The 12,622-nt window shown below is 44.3% G+C and overlaps 1 protein-coding gene across 14 annotated transcripts in view; it reads left to right on the top strand.

Moving 5' to 3' along the window:
* The first annotated feature begins 627 nt into the window (after positions 1-627).
* The window catches only part of NLRC5 (NLR family CARD domain containing 5), an 84,147-nt gene continuing 72,152 nt past the window's right edge, over positions 628-12,622 (top strand). For 13 of the 14 annotated variants that reach the window (XM_078063684.1, XM_036068962.2, XM_078063687.1 and 10 more), the window contains exon 1: positions 628-682. The gene's annotated coding sequence lies outside the window, so the exon portion shown is untranslated. Of the gene's footprint in view, positions 683-11,973; positions 12,126-12,622 lie in introns of those variants that run through there. The other variant, XM_078063683.1, reaches the window with a different exon arrangement.

The following is a 12,622-nucleotide window of genomic DNA, read 5'->3' as shown; positions in this document are numbered from 1 at the left end:
AGGACTGCTGCAGAGCCCCTCCGGCGGGGAGCCAGCTCATCCTCCTTCTGTCCCAGCGGCCCTCTTGGTTCCTCTCTTTCTCATCTCTGCCTCTGCGACTGGGGCAAATTCGTTTACCTCTCTCAGCCTCAGTTTGCTCATCTGTAAAATGGGGCCATGCTTTGCGTCTGCATTTTACGGTTATTCTGAGGATTGGATAAATTCCTAGATAGTGTCTGGCACCGGGTCAGGGAGCCGAAGGCTCAGTTAGTAAGACCAATTATTGCTGTTGCCCCCTTCTCCCCTCCTTTCATTCTGAGAGCACCGCGGGACAGGGGCCAGGCCCACTGGGTTCTCCTCTTTCCCATCCCGTCCCCGCCCCCTCAGGGTCCCAGGAGGCCGGGAGAGAGGAATTCAGCCGGGGTTCTCCTGCGGCGCCCTGACCCCCTCCCCGCGCGCGCGCCCCTGCCTCCGAGTCGCCTCCCGGGGCGGTACCTGGGCCGGGGCGCATGGCGTGGGGCGCGCGGAAGCCGCCGTGCGCCCCCGCCCTGCCCGCGCCCTCGCCGGCCGCGGCGCTTCGAATCCACGTGATTTCCCGGCAGCGGCCGCCGGCTCCCAGCGCTGCCCCGGCCGCTCTCCGCCCGCTTTCAGTTTCGTGCGCCGCGCGGCGACGCAGGAGCGCGGCGGGGCCGGAGCGCGGCGGGTGAGTGGAGAGCCGCCCCGGGGCTGCGGGCCCGGCCGGGCGAGCGGCGCGGCGAGGAGGGGGTGCCCGAGGGCGCTGGGCGGGGGGAAGCCCCCGCCGGCCGCGGGCTGGGTGGCCGGGTGGCAGGGCGCAGGGACTGACGGACCGGTGGGCAGATGGGGCACCCGCTGCCCGGCGGAGTTTGGGGGTACGGGTGCGAGCCGCAGAGGGTGGCAAGTCGGGGTCACCCGGGCTGAGGGGCGGGGTGCGCGGCTGCGCTCCCCTTTCTCCCCACCCTCCCCACGCTCCTGGAACTTTAACCTTTAATTGCTTTTTAAAGAATTATAGCAGCGGGGGCGCCTGGGTGGCTCAGTTGGTTAAGCGACTGCCTTCGGCTCAGGTCATGGTCCTGGAGTCCCGGGATCGAGTCCCGCATCGGGCTCCCTGCTCAGCGGGGAGTCTGCTTCTCCCTCTGACCCTCCCCCTCTCATGTGCTCTGTCTCTCGTTCTCTCTCTCTCAAATAAATAAATAAAATCTTTAAAAAAAAAAAAAGAATTATAGCAGCGGGAGGTGGGGGGGAGGGGCGAAATTGATAAAGGGGATCAAGAGTTACAAACTTTGTTGGATACACAAGTAAGTCTTAGAGATCTACTGTACAGCATAGAGCCTGGAGCTAACACGCACAAATAATAGAGGGCAGGAGGAAACTTTTGGAGGTGATGGATAGGCTCAGGGTATAGACTGTGGTGACGATTTCTCAGGTGCATACTCACCTCTATAATCTTATCAGGTTGTATACATTAAATAACTACAGCTTTTTGCACATCAGTCATACCTCGGTAAAGTGCTTTACCAAAAAGAGGTGCAAACTTTCAGTTATGAAATAAGTCAGAGAGATGAATGCACAGCAGAAGGAATATAGGCAATGGTATTATAATAGTGCTGTATGGTGACAAGAGGGTAGCTTCAGGTGTATAGAATTGTGGAATCGCTGTTTTACACCTGAAACTAATATAACATTGTATGGCAACTCTACCTCAATAATAATAAAAAAAAAAAGCATTACAGAAGTCATGCTGCTCATTCTGCACAATTCAGACTTTTTAGCCTAAGTACGCTTTTTAAAATTATGGACAGTGCCGCCCCTATCCGAGGATAGAAGGAACAGAGTTAGTTAGGTTTAGCCATGCCAACTTGCTGGTTTGGACATAAGGAAGCCCCGTGTAACCACCACTCAACTCCAGCATTCCTCAGCCCTGGTTCATCTCTGCCACACCTCATTTTGAAAGAAATGGCAAAGAGACGTCACAGCATCTCAACCGAAATATCTCAGAATGTACTAAAAGATAAGGAATCTTTAAAAAAAAAAAAACAACATAACCACAGTACCATCTGAAGACTGGAAGCATTTTAAGAATAATTTCTTCATGTCAAATTGCCACAGACTATGTCTGATGAACGTTTTAACCTCACAATAGGGTGAATACATGGGCGTCATTTTGTTACTTGCTTTTTGCATTTTATGTGGTTTTCAGCCATTTTTCTCACTCAGGAGGTCAGAACCCTGGAGTTTGCTGAGGTGGCCATTTGGGGAGGTATGAGAGAGGTCCACCTTCATCCTAGTTTGCATCCGTTTTATAAGTCGGGGGGTTCTTCCGTTTCCTTTTTAAAAGACTGGGGGTTTGGGACGCCTCCGTGGCTCAGTCGTTAAGCATCCGCCTTCGGCTCAGGTCATGATCCCAGGGTCCAAGGATCGAGCCCCGCATCGGGCTCAGCGGGAAGCCTGCTTCTCCCTCTCCCACTCCCCCTGCTTGTGTTCCCTCTCTCGCTGTGTCTCTCTCTGTCAAATAAATAAATAGAATCTTTAAAAAAAAATAAAAGATTGGGGGTTTGCAGACTTTAAAAAACAGTTTGAAAACCAGCACTTCCTAGCCTCCCAAACCTGGGGGTGTCAGGAGGTGGGCTGTAGCCCCAGGCCAGTACCTAGAGCCTCCTCCCTCCAAACTGCTTTTCCTTCTCTGTGAGAAGCAATAAGCCCAGAAAAGCATTCGGCTTGGTCTCCTGCTGGAGAACAGAATGGGAGGGAAAACCTATTATTTCAAGGTGCATGCGGGCTTCCCTGCAGCGGGCTTCCCTCAAGCCTCGCCGAGCTAGAGGGCCGATGGGCTGCCGATCGTGTTCACCTGCCAGGTCCCCAGACACGGCACAAGGCCTGCCCGGCACCTGGTGTGGGAGGCAGGTGGACCATGGCCCTCATCTGGGAACTGGGGGCGAGAATACGCCCTTCAGAGCATGCCTCATGGTTGGACGAGATATGCCCCAGGGCCTGGTCCACCTCAAAGCACATGGAGAGCAGTGGGTCCTCGGTGAAGGCACAGCAGCAGAAGGGAAAGTTCTCTGGAAGAGTTTGCACGGTATGCTTAGCTTTGAGCCACCACCCGTTATAGAGGTGACTGGATGTTTGCAGGGCCGGGTCCGTCTCTCTGTCCCCGAACACACATACCCCCCTGTCCGCTGAGGAAAATGCCACAGAACTTCTTAGTATGTCTTTTTCCAGCTGTGATGAATTGAATTGTGTCCCTGAGAAAGATACGTTTAAGTCCTCGAACTCAGTATCTGAGTTGTGACATTATTTGGAAATAGGGTCATAGCAGATGTAATTAGTTAAGATGAGGTCGTACCAGAGTAAGTGGGTCCTTAATTCGGTATCACTGGTGTCCCTATAAGAGAGGTCAGCTTATGAAGATGGAGACACGCCGTGAGCTGACAGCCGTGTGACAACAGAGACAGAGATCAGAATGGTGCATTTATAAGGCCAGGAGCCCCAAGAATTGCCAGCAACCCCAAAAATTGCCAGCAACCAGCAGAAACCAGAAAAGGCAAGGAAGGATCCTCCCACGCCCCCACCAGAGGGTGCTTTGTTACAACTGTAACCAAGCTAGGAAGCTAATTCACCAGCGCAGCACCTTGCTTCTGCTTTCCAGAGTTGGACTAAAGGTCAAGCAAATTAACACAAGTGCGAATACTTTGTAAAATCTTTCTGTAGGTGTTCTGAAGACATAAACTACTGGTGTCCTTTGCCAGATCCAATTTTTGAGCATGGGCTGGTAGCCCCAAGTCTACGTTGGCTGAAACCCAGTCTGCAAGGAAAACACCCAGAGGATTTGCTAAGGAAAAAATTAAAAAAATGAAAAATGATCAGTCTGGCTGTTGGGGTAGGCTGTCTGGAGAAGACAAGATTTTTGATCCCTCTGGCCACCCTGCAGAACATGTGTCTCCCACACACTGTACTTAAAACCATTGTAGAAGTGATGGGGCAGGCAAGCACTTGGTTATATGTGGGACTTGTTACCTGTAAACTGGGCATGATTGTGTCACCCATATGCTATCTGGGGGTACTTGGGTCCTTGAGAGCTGAGTAAAGTTGGCATGAATCCCCATTCTGTTCCTTTGGGAAGCCCTAAGTGTTCTTCAGCCGTCTGTGAATCTGGAGGGTGGAGGTGGGTGTGAGCTTAGTTCCTCTGGCCATCTCTGATCCCAGACTCTTCTTCTGCTCTGTGATCATCCTTTCTCTCTAGTTGACCAGGGCATGAAACCAGTCATTTTCCTGGGATGGAGAGATGAGAGTCGTGGGGAAATGTGAGTTCACTCATTTATCCTGCTTGTTTCAAGCCTGACTCTCTGTGATGGGACTCCTGCTCCATCCTTTGGGTCACTCCAGAGTCTTCCGATAAATTCTCAGACACAGGAGTCTTCCCCAGAAAGGTTTTTAGCAGCCCTTCTCCCTGAGATGCTTCTGACATTTAGCAAAGGAGAACTTCAGAGCACCTGAGGGAACACTGGCTTGACCTCAGATAACCTCTGTTTGCACTTTGATTTCCAGTCTTTTTTCTATGTGTGGATATTCATATTTTTTGATGGACTCATACATAAAAACCAAAATGGAATTATACTTTTTAAACTGAATAAAATGGAATTACCCATTAAAGGAAAAGTACATCATATATCATTTTTGAAATTATTTCATTTTGAGTAGCTAACACATTCATATAGTAAAATAATATAAAACATACAAATAGGTGTATAATGAAAAGTAAATCTCCCTCCTTCCCCTGTCTCCCAGCCACCTGATTACCCTCCCTGAAAGCACCAATCTTATCAGGTTCTTATATCTCCTTCCAAAGATCATTCAGGTGGGCCTTTACAAACATGGATATGGATAGATAGATATAGATATCCCCGTTCTCACAAATGGTGATATACTCTATATAGTGTTTTTTATCTTTTTTAAAATTTAATGCAATTTGGAAATCTTTCCACATCAAAACAAAACAAAAAATCTGCTTTTTTCTTTTTAACAGCTACAGAGTATTTCATTATACGGTTGTGCCATAATTAATTTAACTACTGTTAGGCATTTAGGTTGTTTCCAATCTCATGCTATCCCAAACAGTGCTGTAATGAATATCTTTGTTTAAGCATCATGTTTGCATATGTGAGAATAAGTCTTTAAGAAAAACATCCAGGAGGGATGCCTGGGTGGCTCAGTCAGTTAAGCGTCTGCCTTCGGCTCAGGTCATGATCTCAGGGTCCTGGGATCGAGCCCCGCATTGGGCTCCCTGCTCAGCGAAGAGTCTCCTTCCCCTCTGCCCCTCCCCACTGCTTGCACACATGTACACGCTCTCTCTCTCTCTAATAAATAAATAAAATCTTGAAAGAAAGAAAGGGAGGGAGGGAGGGAGGGAGAATGGGGACAGGAGGGAGGATGAACAGACATCCAGGAATGGATTTGCAAGGTCAAAGGAAATACGCAGTTTGAACTTTGACAAATATGGCAAATTACCCTCCTTAAGTGTTGGACTAAATCTCATTCCCAGCAGCAACGTGTGAGGGGGCCTGCTTCCCACACCTGCCCCAACATGCGTGGTATCAAACTTTTCCCTATTTGCAGACCTGGGAGATGAATAATGATGTCTTCCCCCCCCCCCACCATTTCTCTTATCTTTTCAAATATTTAAGGGTCATTTGTAGCTCATTTTCCATAGCCTGTCTATTCATATTCTTTTTCCACTTTTCCATTGGATTGGTAGTCTTTTTCCTATTTAGTTGTAAAAGCACTGTACATATTAGGGAAACTCTTTATAATATGAGTATACTGGCATTTTAAGTGGCTGCATGTTGTCCATAGGATGGTGGAACCATATCTACCCTTTTTAAGCATTTAGATTGGGTCTTGTTTTCTTCTACTACACATGGACTGTGTCCTCTGTTTTATATATTAAAAAAAACCCACACACACACACACAAAATGTGACATTTTAATTCTTCCCACATGACCCACCAGATTGGTCTCAGGAAGGGAAGTAGTTTTGGGAAAATACCTTGATTAGGCTTGGGGCGGGTGGGGCCTGTGGGCCAAGTGGCCAGCAGGAGCCGGGACGCAGTGAGCCGGGCAGGCTCTTTGCATGGCGCCTCTGAGTGTGGTGGGGGTGCTCGGGGTGCGGTGCTGTATTTGCTCCCAAGAGAAGGGAGGAGAGAGGGAAGGTGGAGAGAGGCTAGGCCACGCAGGGAGGAGCCCCCCACCCCCCCCCCCCCACACAGAAACTTCTTGGTGGGGTGATGCCCCTTACTCCACAGGAGGTGGGCATTGACAGCACCGATTCCCGCCTGGCTCCGCCCAGCAATCAGCCTACTCAGCACAGAGTTTCCAGAACATGTCAGGTCCTGTGCTGGGCACTGGGTTACAGCTGAGAACATGACAAGTCTCACGGATGTGCCAACAGAAACAGATAATAAACAAGTCACAGATATGTGACTGCAGGGAAGAAAGACAAGTTAGGCGAGAGGGTGGGCACCCTGGGGGTGCAGGAATGGTTGTGTTTGGAGAGGCCAGGCACGGCCCTCCCATGAGGGGCCCCGGGACACTTGAGAGGTGTGAGGCAGGGGGCCATGAACCATGTTGATGTCTGGAGGAAGAGGAAACCAGGCAGAGACAATGGCAAGAAAAAGGAGGAGGAGAGGAGGAAGAGGAGGGAAGGAGCAAGGGAAGAAGGAGGACTTGTTTGGAGTCTTCTGTGCTCAGCATGCTTATGCAAGTTAATTTTTGTGCATGTAATTTAACAAAAGGCTGGACCTGCAGCAGGAGCTGCCCCCCGGAGAAGACCTCGTCACTACAGCCTCCTATTCCCTCCCCTGGGCGGAGACCTGGGTTGGGGGCCCTAACCTTCCCGAGGCCATGGGAATTGCAGGTGGCCTGGTGGCTGAACCAGTTTATGTGTGTCCGCAAGAGTCGGGCAGCCCCCGCTGACGTGCAGCACTGTGATGGACATCCTGGTAGCTAGAGCTTTGCTCACATTCTGGATTGTTTCCTTAGGCTACGTTCTCAACGTGGACTTCCAAAGGAACATGTAGACTATTTTTATGAAGTTAAAAGGCACATAACATAAAATTGACCATCTTAACCATTTTAACCACTGAAAATATTCAGTGATATTATGCACATTCACACAGCTCTCCAACCATCACCACCATCCATCCCGGAGACTCTTCTCATTTTGTATGACCAAAACTCTACGCCCATTACCCAGTAACTCCCCATTCTCCCCTCCCCAGCCCCTGGCCACCACCATTTTTCCTTCTGTGTCTATGGATTGGATACTCTATGTACCTCATATAAGTGCAATCATACAATGTTTGTCTTTTCATGACTGGCTTATTTCATCTAGCATAATATCCTCAAGCTTTAGCCATGTTGTATATTGCAGGATTTCCTTCCTGCTTAAGGCTAAATAATATTCCATTGTATGAATATACCACATTCTGCTTCTCCATTCCTCTACTGATGGCCACTTGGGTTGCTTCCGTGTTTTAGCTATTACAAATAATGCTGCTGTGAACATGGATGTATAAACACCTCTTTGAGACTCTGCTCTCAGTTCTTTTGCGTATATGCTTAGAAGTGGAACTGCTGGGTCATATGGTAATTCCATTTTTAATTTTTTTGAGAAATCGCCATCCTGTTTTCCGTAGCAGCTGCACCATTTTACATGCCCACCAGCAATGTACAGGGGTTCCAATTTCTCTACATCTTTTTTTTTTTTTTTTTTTTAAGATTTTATCTATTTATTTGACAGAGAGACAGAGAGAGAGAGCACAAGCAGGGGGAGCGGCAGGCAGAGGGAGAGGGAGAAGCAGGCTCCCTGTGGAGCAGGGAGCCCGATGTGGGGCTCGATCCCAGGACCCTGGGATCATGACCTGAGCCGAAGGCAGACGCTTAACCATCCGAGCCACCCAGGTGCCCCTTTACATCTTTGCCGGTATTTGTTGTTTTCTGTTTTGTTCTGTTTTTTGATAGTAGCCATCCTAATGGGTGTGAGGTGGTATCAATCTTATTCTAGTTGTTGTTTTTTTTTTTAAGATTTTATTTATTTATTTGACAGAGCGCGTGTGTGCACAGGCACGGGAAGGGGCAGAGGGAGAGGGAGAAGACTCTCCGCTGAGCAGGGAGCTCGATGCGATGTGGGGGGGGGGCCATGATGTGTGTGTTCTCACCCAGGCACACCTTGTTGTAGTTTTGATTTGCATTTCCTAAGGATTGGCGATGCTGAGCGTCTTTCATGTGCTGATTGGCCATTCGTGTATCTTTTTTGGAGAAATGTCTCTTCAAGTCCTTTGCCCATTTTTGAATAGAGTTGTTGGTCTTTTTGTTGTTCAGATCCAGGCATTTAGTTTTGTTACTGAATTGTAGGCATTCTCTATATATCCTGATTATAAATCCCTTGTCAAATACATGTTTTTCAAATAATTTCTCCCATTCCTGGGTTGCCTTTTTACTCTGTGGTAGTGTCTTTTGATGCACAAAATTTTAAAAATTTTCATGAAGTCCAATTTGTGTGTGTATACGTATATATGTATTTGATTACCTGTGCCTTTGGGTAAGAGGAGATCATTGCCAAATCATTGTGGTTCAGCTTTCTGTGTTTTCTCCTAAGAGTTTTATTGTTTTGGGTCTTATATTTAGGCCCTTGATCCATTTTGAGTGAATTTTGTATGTGGTGTAAAGTAAGGGTCCAACTTCATTCTTTTGCATGTGGATATCCAGTTTGCCCAGCACCATTTATTGACAGGACTGTCCTTTCCCCATTGAATGGTCTTGGCACCTTTGTCAAAAATCATTTGGCCATATATACAAGGGTTTATTTCTGGACTTTCTTTCTATTCCATTGGTCTATACTGTTGACCCTGGAACAATGTGGGGGTTAGGAGTGCTGACCCCCAGGCTGTCAAAAATCCTGTATAACTTTTTACTCTCCAAATACTTACCTACTGATAGCAGACAACTGACCAGAAGCCTTACCAATGATAGAAACAGTCGTTTAACACATACTTTGTGTGTTACATGTATTATATGCTGTATTACATATACAATAAAGGAAGCTAGAGGGAAAAAATGTTATTAAGAAATTCATAAGGAAGAGAAAATACATTTACAGTACTGTATTTCTCGAAAAAATTTTCTGTATAAATGGGCTTACGCAGTTCAAACCCATCTTGTTCAAGAGTCAGCTCTATGTCTGTTTTTATGCCAATACCACACTGTTTTGATTTAGTTGGTAGTAAGTTTCGAAATCAGGAATTATGGGTCTTCCAGTTTTGTTCTTTTTCAGGATTCTTTTGGCATTTGGGGTCTCTTGAGATTCCATATGAATTCTAGGATGGGTTTTTCTGTTTCTGCAAAAAAAAAAAATCATTGGGATTTTGGTAGGGATTATGTGGAATCTGTAGATGGCTTTGGATAATATTGACATTTTAACAGTATTAAGTCTTCCAATCCATGAACCTATAATGTGTTTCCATTTATTTATGCCTTTAATTTCTTTCGACAGTGTTTTATAGTTTTCGATGTACACGTTTTTCACCTCCTTGGTTAATTTATAAGTATTTTATCCTTTTTGATGCTAGGGTGCATGGAATTGTTTTTGTAATTGCCCTTCCAGATTCGACATCATTTGTGTAGAGAAATGCAACTGGTTTTTGTGTGTTGGCTTTGTATACTGCAGCTTTGCCAAATTCTTGTATTAGTTCCAACTGTTTTTCTACATAGAAGAATATTGTATATCATCTGCAAACAGATCATTTTACTTTCTCCTTTCTGATGTAGATGCATTTTATTTCTTTTTCTTACCTAATTACTCTAACTAAGAATTCCACTACTATATTGAATTGGGGAAAGTAGACACCCTTGTCTTGTTCCTTATTTTAGAGAAAAAGCTTTCAGTCTTCCACCGACACCCTTTGAGTATATTTGCTGTGAGTTTGCATACTTGACTTTTCTTATGTGGAGATAGTTTCCTTGTATTCCTAGTTGGTCGAGTTTTTAAAAAAAAATAATGAAAGGTTGTTGAGTTTTGGCAAATGCGTTTCCTGTATCAATCAAGATGATCATTTGTGTTTTCTCTTCCTTTTGTTGATGTGGTGTATTGCATTGATCAATTTTCATGTGTTAAACCATCCTTACATTCCAGGAATGAATCCCACTTGGTTATGGTGTATAATCCCCTTTTTATTTTAATTACTTACTTACTTACTTATTTATTTATTTATTTATTAGAGAGAGAGAACGCACACAGGCATGGGGGTGGGGGCCAAGGAGGGAGGAGAGAGAGAGAATCTCAAGCAGACTCCCCGCTGAGTGGGGAGCTCAATGTGGAGCTTGATCTCAATGACCCTGAGATCATGACCTGAGCCAGAATCAAGAGTTATACACTTAACTGACTGAGCCACCCAGGCATCCCAGTGTATGATCCTTTTAATAGGCTTTGCATTCAGTTTAGTATTTCGAGGATTTTCACACTAATGTTCATAAGGGATATTATTAGTCTGTAGTTTTCTTATAGTGTCTTTGTCTGGCTTTAGTATCAGGGTTATGCTAAACTAATAGAGTAAGTTAGGAAGTGTTTCCTCCTCTCTCATTTTTGGGAAAGTTTGGGAAGAATTGGTATTAGTTCTTCTTTAAATGTGTGGTAGAATTCACCAGTGAAACCATCAGGTCCAGGGCTTTTCTTTGGTGGGAGATTTTGGATTACTGATTTAATCTCCTTATTAGCTACAGCTCTTCTTAGATTTTCTACTCTTTTTTAGTTAGTCTTGGCAGGTTGTGTGTTTCTAGATATTTCTCCATTTTATGTAGGTTTTCCAATTTGTTGGCATACAATCGTTCATAATACTCTCATAATCCTTATTTTTTCTGTAGAATTGGTACACTTTCAGTTCTGATTTTAGTAGGTTGAATCTTCTCTCTTTTTTTCTTAGTCTATCTAACTAAAATTTTGTTGATTTTGTTGATCTTTTTAAGAACCAATTATGGTTTCATTGATTTTTCTCTATTGTTTTTCTGTTCTCCATTTCATTTATTTCTGCTCTAATACTATCATTTCCTTTTTTCTGGCGGTCTTACTTTTAGTTTGTTCTCCTTTTTCTAGTTCCTTAAATTGTAAGATTAATCTGTTGGTTTGAGACCTTCCTTGTTTTTTAATATAAGCATTTGCAACAATAAGTTTTTCCCTTATAATTGCTTTTGCTGTGTCCCATAAGTTTTGGTGTGTTGTGTTTTTTATTTCATTTATCTCTGAGTATATTCTAATCTCCCTTGTGATTTCTTCTTTGCTCTATTGATTGTTTAAAAGTGTGTGGTTTATGGGATGCTTGGGTGGTTCAGTCGGTTAAGCATCTGCCTTTGGCTCAGCTCATGATCCCAGGATCCTGGGATTGAGTCCCGCATCGGGTTCCTTGCTCGGTGGGGAGTCTGCTTCTCCCTCTGTCTGCCGTTCCCCCTGCTTGTGCTCTCTCTCTTTATCTGACAAATAAATAAAATCTTTAAAAAATAAATAAATAAAAATCTGTGGTTTAATTTTGACAATTTTGTGAATTTTCCAGTTTTTTCTCTGTTACTGGTTTCTCATTTCATCTCATCATCAGAGAAGATACTTTGTGTGATATCTATCTTTCAAAATCTATTGAGACTTAATTTGTGGCCTAAAATATGGTCCATCCTGGGAAATGTTGTGTGTGTACTTGAGAAGAATGTATATGCTCTTGTTGGGTAGAATGTTCTGTATGTCTGTTATCTACTTGGTTTATTGTGTTGCTTAGGTCCTCTATTTCCTTACTTTGCTTCTTCTGGTTGTTCTATTATTGTGAGTGGGGCATTGACATCTCCAACTATTACTGTAAAACTGTCTATTTCTCCATTTTGATGGCCTGTTGTTAGATATGTAAATGTTTATAATTATCTTTTTAAGATTTTATTTACTTGAAAGAGAGCAAGCACAGAGGGAGAAGGAGAAGTAGACTCCTTGCTGAGCAGAGAGCCCAACACAGGACTCAATCCCAGAAACTCCAAGATCATGACCTGAGCTAAAGGCAGATGCTTAACCGACCGAGCCACCCAGGCACCCCATAAATGTTGGTAATTATTATATCTTCTTGTTGTATTGAACCTTTTATTATTGTATGATGTCCTTTTTTGTCTCTTTACACCTTTTTTGATTTAAAGTCTATTTTCTGTGATATTCCTACTCTCTTTTGGTTATTATTTGCATGGAATATCTTTTTCTTCTTTTTACTTTCAATCTGTTTTTGTCTTTGTATCTCAAGTGAGTTTCTTATAGACAGCATAGAGTTGAATCATGTGGTTTTATCCATTCTGCCAATCTCTGATTAGAGAGTTGAATCCATTTATATTTAAAGTATTTACTGATAAGGAGGGACTTATTTCTGTCATTGTGCTATTTGTTTTTTATATGCTTTATAGCTTTTTTGTCCTTCACTCCCCGCATTCTGTCTTCTTTTAGGTTTAGTTAATTTTTTTGTAGTGAAATGTTTAAATTTTTTAAAATTTCCTTGTGTGTATATTCTATAGCTGTGTTTTTTGTGGTTACCATGGGGATTACATTTAACGT

Source organism: Halichoerus grypus, chromosome 15 (genome assembly GCF_964656455.1).
Source record: "Halichoerus grypus chromosome 15, mHalGry1.hap1.1, whole genome shotgun sequence".
Lineage (NCBI taxonomy): Eukaryota > Metazoa > Chordata > Mammalia > Carnivora > Phocidae > Halichoerus > Halichoerus grypus.
This window is presented reverse-complemented; position numbering and strand designations above follow the sequence as displayed.